We start from the raw sequence: 23,450 nt of genomic DNA on the forward strand, positions 1-23,450 counted from the left end.
ATTCCCATTATAAGCATTTATCTTGCCCATTCTTTTCCAATATCTTCATGAATGCAGGGTCAACTCTGTATTTGTTTTCATTGTTTATCCAATAAGTCATTCTTAAAACAGCGTTGCTCTCTACTCATCCGGGTATATTTTGAAATGACTTGGCTGGGTATTTCCTGCTCCCACTTTCTCAACATCTTGTCTATTCTAAAATTTCATTCTACAATTTAAATGTTAAATTTAAGTTTAAATGTCCAAAACCAGTGAGTGAGGCAACTCACAAATGAACCTCACTTTAAAATAAGAAGTAAACTGGGAGGGATCAGCAGTCTATGGAGAGATCTGACTGCTTACTAATACCACGGATGAGAACTCTCTCCCATAGACCTGCAGCGTGCAATATGGTCCCAGGAACCACACTCCTAATCTATTTATCTGAATACAAAAAAATGTTTAAGGCCAAATCTCTAGGCACTGGGAGGGGCTTTGGCAAGTTTGAAATACACATTTTAGATAAGCCCCATATTATTAAAACGTCCACTGAAACTGCTACTTGTGTCACATTTATGTTAAAAGAACTGATAAGAGGCCAAGGGAGAAATATAATTGTATGCAGCCGAAATACAGTAAATAACCTCCCTGTCACATCCACACACAAACACGTCCACACAGAAAACCCTGGGCTGCAGTAAGTGTGGTAGGAAGCATCACCAGCATGTCTGCAGCATGGAGGGCTAACTCAGACTGATCCTGTTCTTGGCTTGCCCCCTGGTGCGCAGACTAAATCTGAGGCTAAACCGCCTAAGGCAGGCGACAAAAACAGCCTTTAAAGAACAGAACTGGCTATAAAAGTAAATGGACAAACAAAAAATATTTGAAACAAAACACAGAATTTTCCCAACAGGTTATTTTAAATCATCCATCCATGGGGCGGCGCCTGTGGCTCAGTCGGTAAGGCACCGGCCCCATATACCGAGGGTGGAGGGTTCAAACCCGGCCCTGGCCAAACTGCAACCAAAAAATAGCCGGGCGTTGTGGTGGGCGCCTGTAGTCCCAGCTACTCGGGAGGCTGAGGCAAGAGAATCGCTTAAGCCCAGGAGTTGGAGGTTGCTGTGAGCTGTGTGAGGCCACGGCACTCTACCGAGGGCCATAAAGTGAGACTCTGTCTCTACAAAAAAAAATAAATAAATCATCCATCCATTTTCAAAAAATTCAGCCTTTCGTACCCACTGCTTATTTTAAAGGATAAAGCGTTAGAACATTCCAATCTAAATATAAAATGCTTGATTCCAAGAGTCAAATGATCAGTTTTTTGTTTTGTTTTGTTTTTTACCTTGCAGCACAGAAAAATCAAACGCTTATTTTTTGATATTCCCTTTCCTCTAATACCCAACCACACACCATGAAAGAAAGAAATCTGTCCACTACAAGCCCCTTCCATGTTACTTGAAGGCAATATTTTACAAAATGGAAAACAAAACCCTTAGAGCATTCACCAAAAGTAGCTATGAACTCAATATGAACAAAGTTCGATGTCCCAAAAGTTTAGCATTTCATAATTCACACTTAAAAGTTACACAGATGCTTTACTCATGCAATCTGCATAACATGTACACATGATTTTATCCTATGTAACTTATAAGAACCAAAGCAACTCACATATATTTCAAATTACCTCCATTTAATTGTGCATTAATAGAAATTATCAGAATGCCTTAAAATGGAAAGAACATGAAATGCAAGATCAAAAGGCCGTTCTAGCTCCAGTCTTAATCTTTCATTGACTGTTACACGGCATGGTAACCACGGTGTGGTAAATTCAGTGATGGTAACTCTCTGGACTGTAAAATGAGTGACCTGAAGGGAGAAATCCCCAAGAGTTTCTTGAAGTTTCTGGTTGTTCTAGAACAGCTGATGAGCCATTTTCCTTGGTCATAGTGCCCTCAAGTGGTTCCAGTAAAAATTACATTTGGTTTTCTTTCCTTCCTTTTAATTCTTGCACCTAAGAATGTTAACTAATACTCATGGTTAATGTTAAGTGCTAATTTGGCTAGGCCGTAGTACCCAGACATTAGTTCAGACGCTAGTCCGTTCCCTCCAGCACATAAACTGGCCCAGCTATGAGCTGACCATTCAGACAAAATTCTTCCCAAGGGACTCTTAGATGGAACTTTACATGTTGCAATGGAACCCACAAATGATGATCTCTGACAATACAGAGAATTCTCAACACAAAGTGCTAAGGCCTAGCAAACAAATGAGAATCCCAACAGGACAAAATGCCAGCAGCCCAAATGGGACCTCAAACTGTGTGGGCCCCAAATGCCCTACACACCTGGGAGGTAAACCTTCCCCAATGGTGGCCTCATTTGTTTTGAGACAGAGTCTCACTCTGTCACCCTGGGTAGAGTGCCGTGACATCTTCATAGCTCACAATACCTTCTTCAGCTCTAGCCTCCTGCCTCAGCCTCCTGAGTAGCCGGGACTACAGGTGCCCACCCCACACCAGCTAGTTTTCTATTTTTAGTAGAGATGAGGTCTCGATCTTGCTCAGGCTGGTCTTGAACTCCTGAACTCAAGCGGAGCTCGACTCACTTCAGCTTCCCAAAGTATGGGGATTACCAGTGTGAGGCACCACGTCCAGCTTGACAACACTATCTTTAGTAAAATAAGCCAGACACAGAAGGACAAATATTGTACGATTCCACTCATAGGACATACCTAGAAGAGGCAAATCCATGGGGACAGAGGTAGAGTAGACGTTACCAGGGGATGGTGAATTATTTAATAGGTACATAGTTTTTACTGGAATGAATAAAAAAGTTTTAGGAATAGAGAGTGGTGATGGTGACACAACACTGTGAATGTATTTAATGCCACTGAATTATACATTTGTGAAGGATTAAAATGATATATATAGGCGGCGCCTGTGGCTCAAAGGGGTAGAGCGCCGGTCCCATATGCCAGAGGTGGCGGGTTCAAACCCAGCCCCGGACAAAAACTGCGCAAAAAAAATAAATAAATAAAAATAAAATAAAATGATATATATTTAATATTACGTGTACTTTACCACAAAAAAAGGGATGCCCTCGGATACTTTCTCCTACTCCAACAGCATGATTTGTTAGTCCCTGTTTGCGTCCCCTGTTTCACCATGAGTCCCGACAGGCAGGGATGAGCTCTGATTAATCCTGACTCCCCCCAGCACACGGCACACGCTGGCACACAGTGCGTACTGAAAAAACTAAAACAAAAGACGCCCATTCAAAGGTATTCTGAGCTTGCTTCGTCAAATGAGAAGCAGACCTCCCAGACTGATCTTAATGTCCCTGAGAGAAGTTTTATGGTTTCACTGGGACAAGGATATTTTCAGAAAGCATGGGAGTATCGCATCTGTATCATTCTCCCTTTTGGCCTCCACACAAGGTCACTGGCTCCTGCGTAGAATGAGAGCTGGTGACTGTGATATATATTGCTCCCTTTCCTGGGACATAGAAGATGACACTTCCCAGACTCCTTGCAATTATATGGGGCCCTGTGACGGGGTCTCACCAATGGCTAAGGCAGTGAGGACCCCTGAGCAGCCCTGTAGTTATTGCCTTCATGAAAAGCAGAGTGGAGCTGCTTTTTTTCAATCGGGAGATTGAAATAGCCCGATTCACAGACTTTGCACAAGAAGAAACAAGTTTCCATGTGTCAAGCTACTGAGCTGTAGGGATAAGGATAGGCCAGTATCTCTGTGTCCGTCAGAACAGGCTGCTTTCTGTTGCACCATTATTGGTATTTGGATTTCTTCATGATGTTCCCTGTAGAACCTGAAAGTTTTAAAGGATGGGTTATAGAAAAGAGATTAAGGAACATTTGACATTTTCTGGGTTAAAAATACCCATGCTAGGGCAGGCACGGTGGCTAACGCCTGTAGTCCTAACACTCTGGAAGGCCAAGGCAGATGAATTGTTTGAGCTCAGGAGTTCGAGACCAGCTTGGGCAAGAGCGAGAACCTGTGTCTGCTAAAAACAAAAATAGAAAAGGCTCAGTGCCTGTAGCTGAGCGGCTAGGGCACCAGCCACATACACCAGAGTTGGCAGGTTCAAACCCAGCCTGGGCCAGCTAAACAATGACAACTACAACCAAAAAATAGCCAGGCGTTGTGGTCGGCGCCTGTAGTCCCAGCTACTTGGAGCCTGAGGCAAGAGAATCACTTAAGCCCAAGAGTTTGAGGTTGCTGTGAGCTGTGACGCCATGGCACTCTACCGAGGGCAAGACAGAGTAAGACTTTGTCTCAAAAAAATAAAATAAATAAAATAAAATAGAAAAAACTAGCCAGGCATGGTGGCGCATGCCTACAGTCCCAGCTACTTGGGAGACTGAGACAAGAGCTGTGAGCTATGACACCATGGCACTCTACCCACGGTGACAGAGCAAGACTCTGTCTCAAAAAATAAAATAAAATAAAAATATCCGCCCTATGAACTTACCTGGAGAAACCACTTTTTAACAGTAAACCCCCAACTGGTTTTGCCATCACCAAGCAAGAGTTTCACATTGTTTGACTGCTGGGCCTAAATGCTCTGTTAAGTAAACACGGAGAGAATTCTGATAGGTCACATCACAAACACAGATCAGGCTGCAAAGCACAAAAGCTCCCGTGAAATGAGGAAGAGATTTTGGTCTTTCAGTCCAAACTGACTTCTTACAGGCAGTTACCACGTATTAGATGTAGAAAAAAGAAACAGAGTTAAGTTTAGAAAGATTATTACAAATTAAACTCATCAATGTTAAAACTTACTAAACCATTTCCATCTCAGGGGAGAAATTTTAGGTATACCATCACCTTGGATAATCTAAATTCGTTAATAAATCAGTAAAACATTAATAGCAGACTAATATTCCTATTTAAGGTAGAAAAAAGACAAAAGTGAGGTGGCTCATGCCTATAATCCCAGCACATGAGGCTAAGAGTTTGAGACCAGTCTGAGCAAGAGTAAGAGCCCATCTCAACTAAAAATAGAAAAATTAGCTGGATATGTTAGTGGGCGCCTGTAGTCCCAGCTACTTGGAAGGCTGAGAAAGGGGAATCTCCTGAGCCCAGGATTTTCAGGTTGCTGTGAGCTGTGACACTATGGCACTCTAGCCTGGGCAACAGAGTGATACTCTGTCTCAAAAACTAAAGAGCAACAAGTATATGACTAAGCCCCAGAATATAGGTAGTGCTATTTACAGCCATTGCTTTCAGAAACAGAAATTACTGAGCTCCAGAATTTGCCAAAGGAAGCTTCTAGAGGTAAGAAGGGGGCTACGACCTTGAAACTAGGAGGACTGAGGCAGGACAGTTCCTGCAAAGAGAAAGTAACAATGAGCGGGATTAGCAACACTTACTTTTTTTTTTAATTTCATAACACAGTAGATGTTTTCATAAACTAGAAGTAGATTAATTCTTCACTCCACAAAATTCCAACATCTACCAAAATATTTCCAGACCATCCTTTTCCCCAACTTTCACACACAGAGAAAAAAAATGTACCTATTTCATCAGGATTTTCTAAAGCTAATTTTCATGATCCACACAATTATTTGCGTTTTCAGGAACGCAACCTAACCACCTGTTTCCCGAGAGCAGCTGCGATTTGGCAACTCCTGTAAAGAAAGTTTCCAGGTCCAAGGCAGCATTAGGAACAGAAACGAGCAAAGAGGCAAAAGAGCCAAGCCTCTTTCCTGCCAAACTTTTCCTTCCATTGGTCCAACTTCTGTGGGTGTGGTTTTTACAGAACAAACTTTTTAACCTTCTATATCCTGCCTTTCAAATTCTATTCTCTCCTATAAATCTTCAGCACCAGATAACTCTCCCTGGAAATCTGCCATCTCTCCATTGCCCTCTGGAACCCCCGTAATGCCGCCCACCCAGGGGTAGAAGGCAGCCAATACTCTCCAACCCAACTGCTTAGGCCTGAAGTTCAGCCTGAGGAGTGCTCGGGTGTCTTCACTGAGGTCACAGTATTCTCCTGAGACCAGTCTAGAAGGGTCAAAACACCAGAGGGTACACTTTTATAACTGAGAACTGTTAAATTTTACATATAGGTAACCAAAAAAAAAAAGTCTAAAAATGCAGACCTGCCTGTTACAAACATTTGAAAACATTTTGCACAGCATTCTTGTTCAGCTGTCCTACCCCAGGAGTGTGAATCAGGTGATAACGAAACCATAACAAATTTCCTATTCTTGGAAGAGGCCCTTAATTATTGGTTTTCATTTGAGAGTGAAGGACATGACTAATTTCTTTTCAATAAGCTACTGACCTACAATGAAAGATGTATTGTCCACCCCACCTAATTCCAACCAACAGATTCACCCCATCACCCTCGTATACCCTCATCTACCCACCCTGAGGAGTGATGAAATGGCCAGGCCAGACCAGTTCTACACACATCAACAGAGCAGGGCTAGGCCCAGTGTGGTGGCTTATGCCTAAAATCCTAGCACTCTGGGAAGCTGAGGCAGGAGGATCTAGCCTAAATGGGAGTGAAACCCCGTCTCTACTAAAATTAGAAAAATTAGCCGAATATTGTGGAGTTCCAGCTACTAGAAAGTCTGAGGAAGGAGGATCATTTGAGCCCAGGAGTTTGAGGTTGCTGTGAGCTAGGCTATGTATCAAAAAGAAAACATGCTGCGGAAGTAAGGCAGCAGAAGTAGTGGAGCCCACGGGGAGGGAGCCTGCAGGGTACTGTAGGCTGGTGGGATGGCGGATGAGAAGGAAGACCCTGCTTGAGATGTATGATGTATGGCTTTGGAGATGACCAGAATCCTTATACTGAGTCAGTAGATATTCTTGAAGACCTTGTCATAGAGTTCATTACTGAAATGACTCACAAGGCAATGTCAATTGGAAGACAAGGTCGAGTACAAGTTGAAGATATTGTCTTCTTGATTCAAAAGGACCCCAGAAAGTTTGCTAGGGTTAAAGACTTGCTTACTATGAATGAAGAATTGAAAGGGGCTAGAAAAAGCATTTGATGAAGCAAACTGTGGATCGTGACATCTTTTGTAGTTTCTGAAATTCCATTATATTCTAGTGAAACCGTATGTAATAATTGTTATATTTTCTGCAGTAAGGTCCTGATGTCTACCTATGTAAATGAAAGATAAAGAAACAGTTTTTTGCCTTTATTTTCATGCCTTTGGTTTTATAGTGATATTGGATTAACTGCCTGCCTTTATATGACCATACTTGAATTACTTACTGAGTTTTAATGACCACACATAAGTTAAATTATCTTTCCAACCAGGCAGTTCTTTCTATTAACAAAGTTTGAAATATTAATAGCTGTGTTAGATGTATTTGTGCCATTGTAAGCTATACGTAGCTGTTTAATATGTGAAATCTAAATGACATCTTTGACTATGATAGGTGAAATGTGCTTTATGTATTCTGAAGTTTTTATATAAAAGTAGTCTGAGATTATTGTAGTGAACTTTTTTATCTTTTATTTATATTTATATCTTTATGTTTATTTTTATATTTTTTGAGACAGAGCTTCACTTTGTCACCCTGGCATCACAGCTCACAGAACCTTAGACTCCAGGGCTCAGGTGATTTTCTTGCCTCAGCCTCCACAGTAGCTGGGACTACAGGCACCTGGTCTTGCTCTGGCTCAGGCTGGTCTCGAACCTGTGAGTTCTGTGAGATTACAGGCGTGAACCACTGCACCTGGCCTATCTTTATTTTAAAGAGATGATATAGAAAAATACTGGGTTTTTGTTAAAGATGTTTATCTGTTTTAAAAGCTAATTTCTTTTAATATTCTTTTCTTCAGATAACAAGTTTTTTTGTTTTTTTGGAGAAACAAAGTTTCATGTGAATGCTCCCAGGTTGGAAGGCTTTTTTGATTTAAAACCTTTTGGGGATTATAATATACCATTTGTTAAGTTTGGGAGAACTCATGTTCCCAGATCAGATTAACGCTTCTAAAAATAAATGTTTTCAGTAGCAAGAATGGTGTTGCTTAAAAATTAAAGGGCATCGATGGTAAGAAAAGCATTTAGGGTAGTTTTTTATTCACATATTTGTAAGTACTTGTTCATTGTGGAAACATATACTTGATGAAAACCTTGTAGGTCTATGGAAACTGCCTTTTTTTTTTTAGTTTTCTTGTACAAAGTTTATTTTTATGTCTATATTATGTTGCATTCAATATAAATCAAAATGAAACAAAATGTAGGTTAATTGGCTTAGAAAATGGCAATGAAAAGAAAAACACTGGCTAAAATTTTACCAATAGAGAATAATTGGTAAATTATAAATGGTAATATATTTAGAGGGATGGATTTAAGTTACAGTACCATAGAAAGCGCTTTTGTAGTTCAGGATATATGGTTTTTTTGTATGTACTTTATCAAGTTATTACTGCATTTAGCTTAAAGTAACGATTACAATTGCATTTAAATCACTGAGTGTTAATTCTTTGCAAAACTGAACTTTTTGTGTGCCACTTATAAATGTTACCTATAAATCAGTATTTGGGAAATTTTTACTTTCTTAACCTATTAATACAAGGAATAAAGTATGAAATATTAAACAGGGAAAAAAAAAAGAAAGAAAAAATGAGAGAGAGGGTGGCACCTGTGCTCAGTGGGTAGGGCGCTGACCCCACATACCAAGGGTGGCAGGTTCAGGCCCCGCCCCAGCCAAACTGCAACAAAAATAGCCAGGCTTTGTGGCGAGGGCCTGTAGTCCCAGCTACTTGGGGGGCTAAGGCAAGAGAATCACCCAAGAGTTTGAGGTTGCTGTGAGCTGTGACGCCACAACACTCAGCCTAGGGCCACATAGTGAGACTCTGTCTCAAAAAAAAAAAAAAGAATTATAAGTTTATCTTCCCAGGTGCAGAGCAGAGACAAGACAGGATCAAGCATTCTCCCACCTATCCAGGGACAACTGATTCTGTCGATTTCCCTTAAATACTACAGTTCCCAAATTCCTTTTAGGAAAAACAGGCACAGACGAATCTGTGGTTTGTGGTTTGTGTTTCTCCCAGGCGCATCCTCAAACTTTGGCTTACTCCACCTCCATTGATTGAGATCTTTGCGTCAGTCACTTATTTTAGGTTGTCAAGTTCTTCTCAGACAGTTCTACCTCCCTGAAATCATCAATGCAGTCCAGGTAAAAAGGCTCTCCGGTCCTACCTCATCACTTGTAACCACACGAACAGGTAAGCAGGCCTAGGAATGCCCACCCGGACTCAGCACTACATAAGAAAAGGTGTGTGGAAACGCCCAGATTGTGCTTGACACACACACCTGCACAATAATTGTTACTTTTCTTCTCTGTGTCTCTCTGGGGGTATCAATTCCTCAGCCCAGAGAGGAGAACTACTGTTTCAAATCAAAACAGAAGGCCTGATTAGAAAGCTTACCACAATCAAGATCTGTTAGGTGTGTTTGGTTGCAAGCTACACAAATGCCAAGTCAAGGTGGCTTGGAGGGAATTTATCAGCTCCTATCACTGTGAACCCCTGAGGGAGGGCTGCACGGCCAGGAAGGGCTTGGACCAGCTCAGACAATGTGACCAGGGACTGGTTTCCATATGAAATTTAACTTGTGCTATGCTGCTTATACCAGTGACTTACAGTTTAACACAAAAACACAAGGGAGACTTGTAGTCAAAAGTAAGGAGAATGAGGAAAATTAAAGAATCTCGCTTACAGAAGTTTTCAAGGTATACATGTGTAACAGTGCAAATGGGTTCTGGGCATTGGAGAGGCCTGCAAGGGTGAGAAAGGCAATAAAATCACAAAAGACTAAAAGTTTCAATAGAAATGAAAAGGAAACAGGTTTTTTCAGAGTTTCTGTTACTATGCAACTCCTAACCCCACTGCAGACTTGAATAATATTGAATACAGAGATTAATGTTTTTAATTTTTCAAAAATAAGAACATATATGTCTATGTTTCAAAGCATAACAGATTAAATGTCGCACAAAAAAAAACAGCAGTTTCATGATTCAGTTTTGAAAATAACTTATAATGAGCATGAAAAAGTATTCAGATAGAAGTCAAATATTATGTCTCTACCAAAAAAATGATGATAGATTAAAAATACTATATATATACTGCTAGGGCCAGGCATGCTGGTTCATGTCTGTAATACTAGCACTCTGGGAGGCTGAGACAGATGGATTACTTGAGCTCAGGAGTTTGAGACCAGCCTGAGGAAGAATGAGACCCCATAGAAAAGTTAGTCAGGCATTGTGGCAGGTGCCTGCAGTCCCAGCTGCTCAGGAGGCTGAGTGCAGCAGAAGATCGCTTGAGCCCAGGAGTTTAAGGTTGCTGTGAGCTATGACACCACTGCACTTGAGCCACAGAGACAGAGTAAGACTCTATCTCAAAAACAAAACAAAACACTTCTTTGAGTAGGAAAAGAGCAAAAGTTTATTTCTTAAATCTCTTGTTTCTAGCTGGCAAAATATCTGCAGAGAAAATTAGTCAACTTTATAAACGCTGCCATGAAACAGCTAAAAGAAGCAAATTGCTATTCTAATCTCCTGGTTGGCACCAAAACCATCCTGCCTTCTTTCTTATGCCTGTTACAACTTAAATCTACTTGATGAAACTCATATGTCTGCAGCAGCGGGTCTGATTTCAGTGGCAGATTTTTGTAACATACCCATCATTTTCTGCCTTAGTTTTAAAGTGAGATCTTGAACAACTACATTAAAAAAAACAAAAATTCCATCAAGCTCAAGGTAAATCACAATTTACTTTACTTTGAAGTTAGCAAAATCCTCCCCCCAAAAAAGTGATGAGGAATTTCAAGGAAAACAGAAATATTTCATAGAATTTCATTTCTCCAGTTCTCTGATGGTTTGCCCATTTGTCAAGACATTTTCAGTACCCAGGGCCAGACCGAATAATGAAAACATGTATCTAAAAACTTGTCTCTGTCACCACTGAGATTATGCCCTAAATGCATGGATTTACCCCCACCTCATTCATTTACTTTACTCAAAGACACTGTCATCAGAAAGTACAGCCCTCCAAGTTTTCACACATTTAAAAAAAAAAAAAAGCCAACATAATGACTTTCCAGTTGCTATTGAAAGAATAATTAATTGGAGGGAAGGGGTAAATAACAAAGTGCAAAAAATGGACACGCAGGACAGAGTATTATTAAAGACTCCAAATCCAGCTCGGCACCTGTAGCTCAAGTGGCTAAGGCACCAGCCACATACACCTGAGCTGGTATTTCCTGCAACTATTTCTTTTTTTTTTTTTTTTTTTTTTTGTGTGTGTGTGGTTTTTGGCCGGGGCTAGGTTTGAACCTGCCACCTCCGGCATATGGGACCGGCACCCTACTCCTTGAGCCACAGGCACCGCCCTCCTGCAACTATTTCTTCTTCCACCTTCCTGATCCCTGTCAAGACTCCACCCCTGTGTCACTCACACACACTTACAACTCTGGAGGCAAAATGAGCAGTTGACAGCTGCTTAAAATGATCCTCCACCATCCTCAAACTGTGCCGTGCAAAATGTGGACCCAATAAATGCTTGCTGAATAAAGTGCATTAAGTACACACAATTTTCAGGCACTGTGCTTTAAAAATCATTACTAAAAGCAGGCTATCTTTGTTTGAATCCTGACTGGAACAAATGAACTGTAAAAAATGTTTATGCAAGTATTAGAGAAACTTCAATACAAACTGAATAGCTGATATTAATGAATGACTGATGATATTTTTAAGTCTGATAAGTCAGACTGGGAGGGAAGCTGTCTTGGTGTCCTTTAGAGATATATTTATAAAATATTGATAAATTCATTGTAAATACAATTGCAACTACATAAGATTTCCTTCAAAATAATACAAAATGAAGTTAGAAGCTGGGCACGGTGGCTCAGGCCTCTGGGAGACCAAGGCAGATGGATCGACTGAGCTCAGGAGTTGGAGACCAGCCTAAGCCAAGAGTGAGCCCCTACCTCTACCCAAACCAGAAAGACTAGCCGGGCATTGCGGTAGACGCCTGTAGTCCCAGCTACTCAGGAGACAAGAGGATTGCTTAAGTCCAGGAGTTTGAGATTGCTGTGAACTATGACAGCACAGCACTCTATCCAGTGTGACAGAGTGAGACTCTCTCTCTCCCTCTCAAAGAAAATAAATAAATAAAATGAAGATAGAAGAGTAAGGTGATAGGACAAATGAAAAAAGATGGGCCATGGTTGGTTATCACTGAAGCTAAGTAAAGAGGAATTAATTTCATCGTTCCTGCAATTTCGGTATATGACTAACATTTTCTCATTACAATAAAATTGGCTTTTTTGCTTATGCAACTGCTGAACTTGAACTTTTCCTGAGTTCAAATATTGGGTGACTACAGAGAGACTGGGTAACCTCGGGCAACTCACTTAACCACTCTGTGCCTCACCTGGTGTTAATAACAGCACCTACCTCAAAGCTTTGTAATATGAAATGCCTCCTATATCATTAATACTTGCAAACTGGCTAGTACGATTACCACCATTACCACTACTACTACTTGGATTATAACTACCAACTGAGCAGCAAGCTCAATGCTGAGAATAGAGAGGAACATGCCACACAGCCTGAAAAAGCATGAAACAGGAACATAAAATCTCTTTTGAGTGTTTTTTGGTCCAACTGTGGCTTATAGGACACACAGGGAAAAGGAGGAGAAACAGCATTTGCCTAAACACATCCTACATACTGGGCCCTGTACTGTTCCTTCACATGTATTCTCTGGCTCCAGCCTCACCAGATGGATGTATTTTATGGTGGGGAAAAGTGAAGTTGAGAATCATGAAGAGACCTGCCCAGGGACACATGGCTAGCAACCAGCAACCCCAGGGCTGTAGGGTCCCAAACTCTGGCTTCTTCCACAAGCTGGTGGCTTGTACTTGAAAGGAATTAAGTGGTGCAGACAGTAAAAGTTGCAGCAGTGGAAAGTGAAGAGGTCACTACTTTTCCCAGGAGAGTTTCACAGAGCGGATGAATTGAACTATCCCTGGAAGGCCAGTGATGGGGACAGGGAGTCACCAGAGCCCAAGGCCTACCAGGCCTGCCAGGACATGCCCTGGATTGAGGGAACAGGCCATTCTGACAGGAACAGGTGTGCTGAGAAAGATAGTGAGGGACAGGCTGAAGAGGCCACTGAGGGATAGAAGAACAGAAAGAAGGGCCCAAATGGAAGGGCAGAAAAGCCCCAAACCTGATGGGGCCTGAACTAACCAACTCTGTTTACCCAGCACTGGAATCACCTGGGCAGTGAAATGAACATGGAGACTGCTGAGTTGAGTGTCCTGGAGTGGGCTCTGGAGCTCCTCGGGTGCATCTGCTGTGTGCCAAAAACCGACAACTTCTGGATCAGACAAACAAGTCTGACCCCAAGGCTGCAGTGACCAAAAATGTTGTCAATTTCAGCTCCCAGCAAAAGACTGCAGCTTCTTCAGTCTCCGCTTCACCCCTCACCCCCCACCCCCAATCATTTGCCAAACCAGCTGCCACGCTTGTCAGACCGTGCCTGAAACACTGCTATTATCACACTCCCCAATGCTCAGGTGCCCAGGGCCACTTCCCAGCGCTTAGGGCATCACAGCCAACTCCCTCTGTGGCTCTTCCTCCTCAACAAGGCCAGGCCCGCCTGACTCCCGGTTCCTTGCTCTGCCTCTGCTCCACTGGGCTTAGGCTGCCCCCTCCTTAAGCTGTCCTCAGAAAATAACAATAGAAGCAAGTGTCCAGGGCATCACAGCAAACCCTGGGGAGGCAAGGGGACAGGGAGGAAGGAGCAGGACAGAGGCATTACTACAAACACACCTACACAGTGAGACTGCCGCGACCTGTGCAAGCCTGCTTCCCTGGCACAGCGACACCAAGAACAGGTACAAGATGACCTCTACCACCCTCGACACCAGCTTCCTGAAGGCACAGGCTGGTCCGGCTCCTGATGTTCCTTGCTGCCCTGGAGGCCAGTTCAGCCACCCCACAAGCTGGAGGGTGGATTGCTTGAGCTCACAAGTTCAAAACTAGCCTGAGCAAAAAAGGTGAGACCCGGTCTCTACACCCGAGCCTCTCTGTCTCCTCCATGTATGATCAGCTCAAGATCCTCAAAGCAGAATAAGCTGGAACAGAATACCCAGCTACCTCAGACCATCCACCACTGACCTCCTAACTCCATGGGGTGACACTGGACCCTCAGCCCACTTCTGCCTCTTTTTAGCAAGTGTCTTTGATGAGCAGCCTCCATGGTCCCTAAGAGCTGAAAATGATCCATGATATTCCTTCCTAGCCCCAAATCCAAGGCCAAAAGAGAAACCAGGGGACATGGGGCCATTCTGGACCTGCTTGCCAATAAGAGAACCAATTTGTGAGCCTCACTAGGCAGTCAGGGCAAGAGCCAAGGTCTAGCTTTCCTGGTCCACTCCTTCAGGATTGCACGGTGTTTGTCCAGCAACTCACATTTAGGCACTTGGCCATCTGCCCGGCTGCTGTCCATTGAGCCCCGAGGAGCCGGGGCCAATGTTTGATGTCCCCTGTGTCTCCCCTAGCATCTGTACACTTCATAATATGCACTGAATAAAGGCGCACTTTTATTCTCACAAAGTGCTCATTTTTCTCTGTACCTTCTTCTGAAGTTTTATCCCACGAGTCCAATAAGTACAATTTTGTTTACCAATTTGACAAGACTCAAGAAACCTTTTTGCTCCACCATCACACAATAATATTGCTGTGGTTGTTTCTTTGAGAAGCAGATGGAGGCCAGGCACAGAGGCTCACACCTGTAATCCTAGCACTCTGGGAGGCCGAGGAGGGTGGACTGCTTGAGCTCATAAGTTGAAGACTAGCCTGAGCAAAAAAGCGAGATCCAGTCTCTACTAAAAATAGAAAAACTGAGGCATGAGGATCAGTTTAGCCCAAATTGGAGGTTGCTGTGAGCTATGACCACCATGGCACTTTACCCAAGGTGACAGCTTGAAATTCTGTCTCAAAAAAAAAAGAGAGAGAGAGAGAAGCAGATGGAGTTTATCAAGATGGCTGGCCATTCCATTTAACTCTCTCCAGCATGATTTTTCTTCTCAGATGTAACTAAAACTTACCTAAGGAAATTACCCAAGGCCCATGGCCTAAGGAAAAAAAATAGGCTTAAATGAAAGTAGAATGTAGGTGAAAAATAATGTATTTTAAAATACAGGGGGCAGCTCCTGTGGCTCAGTGGGTAGGGCACCGGTCCCATATACCAAGGGTGGCGAGTTCAAACCCGCCCTCAGCCAAACTGCAACAAAAAAATAGCCGGGTTTTGTGGAGGGCACCTGTAGTCCCAGCTACTCGAGAGGCTGAGGCAAGAGAATCACCTAAGTCCAAGAGCTGGCGGTTGCTATGAGCTGTGATGCCTTGGCACTCTACCGAGGGCAATAAAGTGAGACTCTGTCTCTAAAAAAATTAATTAATTAATTAATTAATTAATTAAATAAAATACAGGGAGCATTGGGCGGTAGTAAGAATATTTTATTTGCTTTATAACCAGGAAAAAAAAAAGAAAAGTATAGCTTACTATGAGAGTATCTCTGTTTAAATTCTCCTATTCTAGGAGAATTCCGTGCAGATTAATTCACGGAATTAATCTGCATTCCGTGAAGCACCATATGGAGCTTGAATTTATCATTAGATTGTTTTGATCCCAAAATTATTTCAAAGTAGGTGACAGCTGATAAGATGAAGCTAACAAAACCATTACATGAAACTGCTGATGCCTTCCCAAGTTTGGAATAACACAATAAGACAGACCTCATAAAAACCACTTGTCACCGGAAGCATGGTAGCCAACTCTAGAAGATAACATGGCTATACATGTCTGCCTATCTGGGGGAAGATCAAGACCTGAGGCTGCAGCTGAAGGACAAGGTTGTATTGTTATAGTACCATTCTTAATGTGCGGCATTCACTGCCCTTCACAATAGTTAAAAAGTGCCGAAGAACAAAATCCTTGCCACAGAGCATTTGCAGTCTAGAGGCACAGATGGAAAGAGCCAAGGAAAGCCCCAGGAAAGGTGTGGACGCCAGTGGAAGTGCAAAGATAGGTAGGTTTCTGAACCTGCCATGGTTGTCGGCCAGATGGACGCCAGGAGCACCAGGGGCCTTCAGGCTTTACTGTCTCTCTGGCTTGAAACCTACAAAGACTCACTCTGATGGAAGCTCTTGTGGGCCAGATGTCTGGTGACCCGCCAAGATAGCCGCAATTAGGAAAGAAAGGAGAGAGCAGCAAAATCTCACATTCCCTCACTTCCTAGGTGGACTAGCCTAAAGGACATTATGGGTTGGTGGGTAGGAAGGCCTTTTATTGGGCAATTTGCCTTTTACCATCTATTGCTGGGCAGCCATGTCCTCCAGATGAGTTTTAAAAAGAAAGATAATCTTTATCATATCATATAGTTAAATGTATAGTGAAAGAAGAAACTGATTGAATAAGCTTTGAAGAGCACCTGAAGGTTCCCAAGAGAGCCAAGGTGGACTGGGCAAGAGCAGGCACGTCTGTCTGGAGGGACAGACAGCTCAGCCACGGAACGCGGGGAGCTGAGGTGAAGTCTCAGCACCATTCGCGTGCCCCAGGTGACCTGGGAGAAGACCTACCCTCTCTGAATTTCAGCCTCTTATAAAAGGAGACGAAAGAAGAACCCCACTGGGTTTCTATGAAGATTAAATACAATAAGGTGTATAAATGGGCTGCTCCAGACTCTAACATACAGCAAGTGCTCTGTAAATGGTAGCTTTTTATTTATTTTATTTTTTATTTTTTTTTTTTGTAGAGGCAGAGTTTCACTGTACTGCCCTTGGGTAGAGTGCCGTGGCGTCACATGGCTCACAGCAACCTCTAACTCTTGGGCTTATGCGATTCTCTTGCCTCAGCCTCCCAAGCAGCTGGGACTACAGGCGCCCGCCACAACGCCCGGCTATTTTTTTGTTGCAGTTTGGCCGGGGCTGGGCTTGAACCCACCACCCTCGGCATATGGGGCCGGCGCCCCACTCACTGAGCCACAGGCGCCGTCCAATGGTAGCTTTTTAAAAGGTCACTCTTACCCAACATAGGGTCTACTGTCCCTGAGAGGGCAGAGGGATAGTCCAGACCCTGACAGGCTGATCAGGGTGGGGAGGAAGGAGGAGGTCTGCAGAGCATCCTACCTTGGAAGGCTGCCCCAAGCCTGGCTGTAGGCTGTACACAAACCCTATTACCTTTCTACACTCCAGTGTCCTACTGAGGGAAGGGCTAGGCAGGAGGCACAGAGTCATAAGACACTGGCTGGTTCTAATATCCTGACTCCGCTTTGTGTCTCCACCCCCACCTACTCACAGTCAAGAGTCAGAACCCAGCCTGGAAGGAGCAGGGACAGAGTGCTCTGTGGGGATGCAGAGGTAGAGGCTGCCCAAATGGGCAGGGGCTCCTCCCTTCCCTCTAGGCAGGGCCCAGACAAAGGGCCTGAGAATGGGACATTGCCTTGCAACCCACCTTCCTGCCAGCCTCCCTAGGAGGACCCAGGCCCAACACCTACAACATCAAAGCAAAGCACATGGAAAGGGGTGAACCGATGAGGCATGACCTTGGCAGCAAGGGCCGAGATCACCGCGCTCTCTTCAGGGTTGTGGTGAGAGTACCCAGTAGGCGGTAGAAAGGGACTCACAAGCCTCCCAGCAGATGAAGAGACTGCTATGCTCTGGCGTGAGTAATAGCAGAGCAATGCTGTCGTTTGTTCTTTACAAAAGGTCTACCTGCTCGCACAGGCTTCCACTTACTAAGACAAAGAGGAAAATGAAGCCATTATCTGCATTCCGTGAAGCACCATATGGTTACACATGGGCCTTCAGCCAAGGGAGGGTTCTAACCAAGCCTCTGTAGCAATTCAAGAGCAAAATAAACCAGTTACACTGTCCTGGATTAGCGTCAGGAAAGAAGGGCCAGGAACTCAAAAAGAACCAGGAACAGAAAAATCTCTTTAGTTTCATTTTTTTTTAATTTCAGGGCTACCTTGAACATCTCAAAAACCACCCTGGAATCAGTCAGATTTGACTCTCCCAACAGCTTATGGTGTCCGATCTGTATATTTTGAAATTAAGGATGACAATTTCATCCTTTGTGAGAAACATATCCTAATAATATATAATTACCATACACAGCTATGGATAAATAAGCAGATAGATGAAAACATGCACAAAGCAAAGAATCCTGCTTCATTTATTCAAAATTGAAAGCTTTTAAGGGATAAAGAACAAATGGCAAAAAAAAAAAAAACCTTACAAGGGTACCTGTGAAATTTACTAAGTGTAGAATATAAATGTCGTAAAACAATGACTAAGAAAATGCTGCGAAGGCTATGTTAACCAGTTTGATGAAAATATTTCAAATTGTATACAAAACCAGTACATTGTACCCTATGATTGCATTAATGTACACACCTATGATTTAATAAAAAAAAAAAAAAAGACACAGCCAGGTGTAGTGAGGGCGTCTATAGTCCCAGCTACTCAGGAGGCTCAGGCAAGAGGATCACTTAAGCCCAGGAGTTTAAAGTTGCTGTAAGCTATAATGTCATGGCACCTAGGATGACAGAGGGAGATCTGTCTCAAAAAATCAAACAAATAAATAAATAAATATGCTTTTTTAATGTCATTTAATCCTCCAACAGACAGCAACTTGTCCAACACCCCACAGCTAGAAAAGGGCAGAGCAGAAATGAGAGCCCAGTCCACATCCAGAGCTCCTGGCAGGGCAGCCAAGTTCATCACCTGACAATGACATCAGTGAGGAAGATGGTGATGGGAGGGGAAGGGGCGTGGACTGCTCACTTCCCTTTCCCGAAGCCTTTGTGCAGAAGGCAGAAAGGGTGCCAGGGTAGGGATGGTGACCCACCTCCTCATGAGATAGCACCCTAATAATAAGGACAAGTGGAAAACCAGAAAGACACACCCACTAACAAGTTACCAGCCCCCTGCACACAGAACATTATTCTGGTAATGAAATAAAAACAATCGGGATTTTTCCAGTTTTTTTTTTACATTGTACAACAGATAATGGGAACTACAAAAAAATCATTTTTAACTGTTAATCTTCACTGGGATTTTATTTTGACACTGATACTTATGCACAAATTCACATTCCCTCCAAATCTCAACTGTATTGAAAAACCATTTTCTGGAATATTCGCCTATCCTATTTAAGAGCATAACCCTTGGAGGGAGGGTAATGGGTGGGGCCACACCTACGGTGCATCTTAGAATGGGTACAGGGGAAACTTACTAAATGCAGAATACAAATGTCTACATACAGTAACTAAGAAAATGCCATGAAGGCTACGTTGAATAGTTTGATGAGAATATTTCAGATTGTATATGAAACCCGCACGTTGTACCCCTTGACGGCATTAATGTACACAGCTATGATTTAACAATAAAAATAAATTAATTAATATACATAAATAAATAAAAAGAGCATAACCTTGCCACCTTTTCTTCCAGGGGCAGTTTGCATGGAAAAATAGCACAGTCCTACAACCTGCAAGTCACAGGGAGGAAGAACTTTATTTTCCCACTTGGCATTCACTATGGCAATATTTTTCAAGCTCTCAACCCATGCTTCCTTTGGGTGAATATAAAAAAATCTCATGTTCTTTCTTTCATTTTTTTTCTTGAAGTTTCAAAATTAAGTATGTTAATGAACAATATCAAAGCAAGGACACTTTATTTTATTTATTTATTTATTTGGAGACAGAGTCTTACTATGTCGCCCTCGGTGTAGCGACACAGCTCACAGCAACCTCAAACTCTTGGGCTCAAGCGATTCTCTTGCCTCAGCCTCCCAAGTAGCTGGGAGCACAGGCGCCCGCCATAACACCTGGCTGTGGTTTTGTTGCAGTTGTTTAGCTGGCTCAGGCTGGGTTTGAACTCGCCCCCCTAGGTGTATGTGGGTGGCACCCTAACCCACTGTGCTAGGGGTGCCAGCAATGATACTTTAAAAGAAAAATGTTAGGTGGTAACGGCCCCATATACTGAGGGTGGCAGAACTGCAACCAAAAATAGCCGGGCGTTGTGGCGGGCCCCTGTAGTCCCAGCTACTCGGGAGGCTGAGGCAGGAGAATCGCCTAAGCCCAGGAGTTAGAGGTTGCTGTGAGCTGTAACGCCATACCACTCTACCGAGGGCAATAAAATAAAACTCTCATAAAAAAAAAAAAAAAGAAGAAAGAAAAATGTTTATAGTAACCTTGACCTACCCATGATTTATCTTCTCACATTTTTTTTAATGTTGAGGATGCTTGTTCACTAAAAGTAAGATGATAGTTACTTCATAACCACAAGTGTTCACAAGTGGTCTACTGTTTATTTCTGCAGTCAGGAGGGAAGAGGAGAAAACAGCCCAGCAAATGTATGTAAATGGAAGAAACAATGCCTGGAAAAGCATGGCTGCTTGTTTCAAGATAAGTAAGCAATCACCGCAGTGACCTGAAAAGTAAATCTGACACCTGAATCAAATTCCTTTCCCAAACTTCTCTGGGAGTTCTCATTTCAATAAGATCAGTAAGAAGAGGTGTCTCTGCACAACCTCACAAATAAAACTTTCCCAGGCTGGCCTCCCAGAGTGCTGGGATTACAGGCATGAGCCATCACTATCTGAATGTAAAGAACCACTGCAGAGGAACCCTCGTGCTTCCTGACATCTGAAGTTAAGGCAGGAAACACCCCAGCGCTCCAGAATGGAGGGGCACCTGGCTCCACAGAAAGCCTGAGGGTATGTGGCTAATGGTGTTTTTTAGGGACCTAGGTATTCAGAAGAGAGCAAACAGAAAAGCACGGAAGTGACACTCAGCATTTCCCCCCTTGCAGTCGACTTTCAGCTGATGCTCCCCTTTCTAATCTCCTCCTAGCCCCATCCTTCACCTTCAGGGGCCCCAGACTTCTCATTATGACACCAATCAAGTCCCCTCCCTGCTCAAGAGCCCCCAGAGGCTTCTAAATCTTAACTTCAGGCCCTTGCTCACCTTCCATCATCTTACCACACCAACCAATTTCCAAACAGGTCATGCCCTCTCCAATTCTGTGACCTCCCCAGCCTGTAACTTGGCTCAGGCTCCCCCTATCCCAGGGAAAGCCCTCCTTCTCTACAGAAGCTCTGAGACCACCCCCACCCCATCCACACAAGGCCAAGATCAAGCTCCATCCCAAGGAAACCTCCCCTTCCTGTTCACAAGGCAGAAGGAACAGCAACAAAAAAGTCCTCAAAGCATTTAGCTCTATCTCAGTTTGCGTCAGAATCCCTCCAAAAGTCTGCATGCCTCATCAGCCTTCCTATTCTCAGGAGTGACACAGAGACTTAACACCAGTAAGTGCTCAGTAAACATTAAGATTTAATTTAATGTGACTTGCTCAAAATATACAGCACAATTTTCAATTGTGATCATTAGTATCCTGCACATATATGCGCATATATCTATCCCCTTTGAGGATCATGGAAATCTAAAGTACGGATTCTGTATGCCCGGAGTAGGTTATTTCTGTATGCCCGGAGTATGTATTTCTGTATGCCCGGAGTAGGTTATTTCCAACAATGGACTTGAATATCCTAAGTTGGTTATTACTAAGCAGTGGATTTGAAGATGCCAAATCAGAATGACTTTTCCTTTGAGTTGTTTAATTCCCTGCTTTGTGTTAAATTCAATAATCAATGTCCAACCCTCTCCTGAAATTTTACAGTTGGTGAGAATCATCTATTTTTGGAATTGTATGCACAAGACACTTGTAACTTCAACATAGAGTCGACTTGCCTCAACCACCAATGGCAGCACCACCAGAAAAGGTACCTTTGCCTCCCTACCCTGTGGTCAGGGGGGCATAAGTCAAAAATAACAAAATCTGAACAGGTGTTTGGCTACTGGTTATTTCAGAGGAGTATCTGGTGACTGATGAGTTGAATTCAAGTTCAATAAGTGGGAATGCAATGCCTCCTGCAAGCTCATCTGCGTGTTTCACACCCGTGACATAGTTAGCTAAAATCACAAAACAACATAAAAGGAGATGATATACAGACTGGGCAACCAGCTGAAAGGGACACTCAAAGACAGCAACCAACTTTTGTTTTTGTGTACCAATTAGATTCGAAGTTATTTCTATAAGATACTTTGCAGAGCAGAGCAGTTCCAGCCAGGCTTCCCAGCATCCCCTTTAAATACCTGCTCCCAATGCCCACCCCTGCATTTGAATTTGTCATGGGGTATTGTGACTCAGAATAAAAGATTGTGAGCCAGTCATCAGCAGCTCCCACACTTTCAAATTTCAAAGCCCAATAAAAGATTTCACAATAAAAATATGAGGAAGGCTGACATTGAGCTTCCATCAGAGAATCTGGATAGTAGGTAAACTCTTTGAAACAATTCAGCACAGCTACCATCACTACTGAAGCAAACCTGGAATTCCAGGGGAGATTCTGAACCCCCAAGGCAGTTCAAAAGACAGTCACCACTCGGATCACAGCAGATGTCACCAGGCTCTTTCATCTGATGCCTGCCCAGTAAGAGAGAGTCCCAGAGCCTCCTCTGACTGCGTGAGGTCAATGCTGGGCTGAGGGTGAGGACTTAGCCATTCACCTGCCTGTCAGCTGAGAAAGCTCAGGCACCAACCAACGATCAATTTGGAGCCTTTAAAAATTGCCAAAATATTTCTCCTTGGTTAATATGACGGATCACCAATTCCAATGAGCATATAAATTTGTCTGCAATAAAAAATATATCAACATATTAAAATAGTCACAAATGAAATTATGTTGATACATCTAGGATTTCAAAATAGCGATGGTAGAGGAGGGTGGGGTATAAATCAAGTTAAGAATGGTCATGCTGGCTCCGCACCTGTAGCTTAAGAGGCTAAGGCGCCAGCCACATACACCAGAGATGGCGGGTTTGAATACAGCCCAGGCCTGCCAAACAACAATGACAAATACAACCCAAAAAAATAGCCGGCCATTGTGGTGGGCACCTGTAGTCCCAGCTACTGGGAGGATGAGACAAGAGAATCACTTCAGGCCAGGAGTTGCAGGTTGCTATGAGCTGTGACACCATGGCACTCTACCCAGGGCAACAGCTTGAGGCTCTGTCTCAAACAAAAAAAGAATGGCCATGTCATTGGTACATTTCAAAGTGGGACGATGTATAATGGGAGTTCAATATTATATTTTGAATTATACTACTTTTGTATATGTATACTTTATGTATACTTTTACTTTTTCCAAAGTAAAAAATAAGTATGAAATGAAGTTTCAAACAGAACTTTGTATTAAAATGCTGTAGAACACCTACATCGTGCATAAAAATGACTACAAGTGACCCTGCGCCCGAATGTGTTCCAGTCCCACAGTAAGTAGCCAGCCAGGTCCCAGGCAGCGATCTTGCCCCTTTTTACTAAGGCAGCTTAACTACGGGGATTTGAC

The sequence above is a fragment of the Nycticebus coucang genome, chromosome 1 (genome assembly GCF_027406575.1).
Source record: "Nycticebus coucang isolate mNycCou1 chromosome 1, mNycCou1.pri, whole genome shotgun sequence".
NCBI classification, from domain to species: domain Eukaryota; kingdom Metazoa; phylum Chordata; class Mammalia; order Primates; family Lorisidae; genus Nycticebus; species Nycticebus coucang.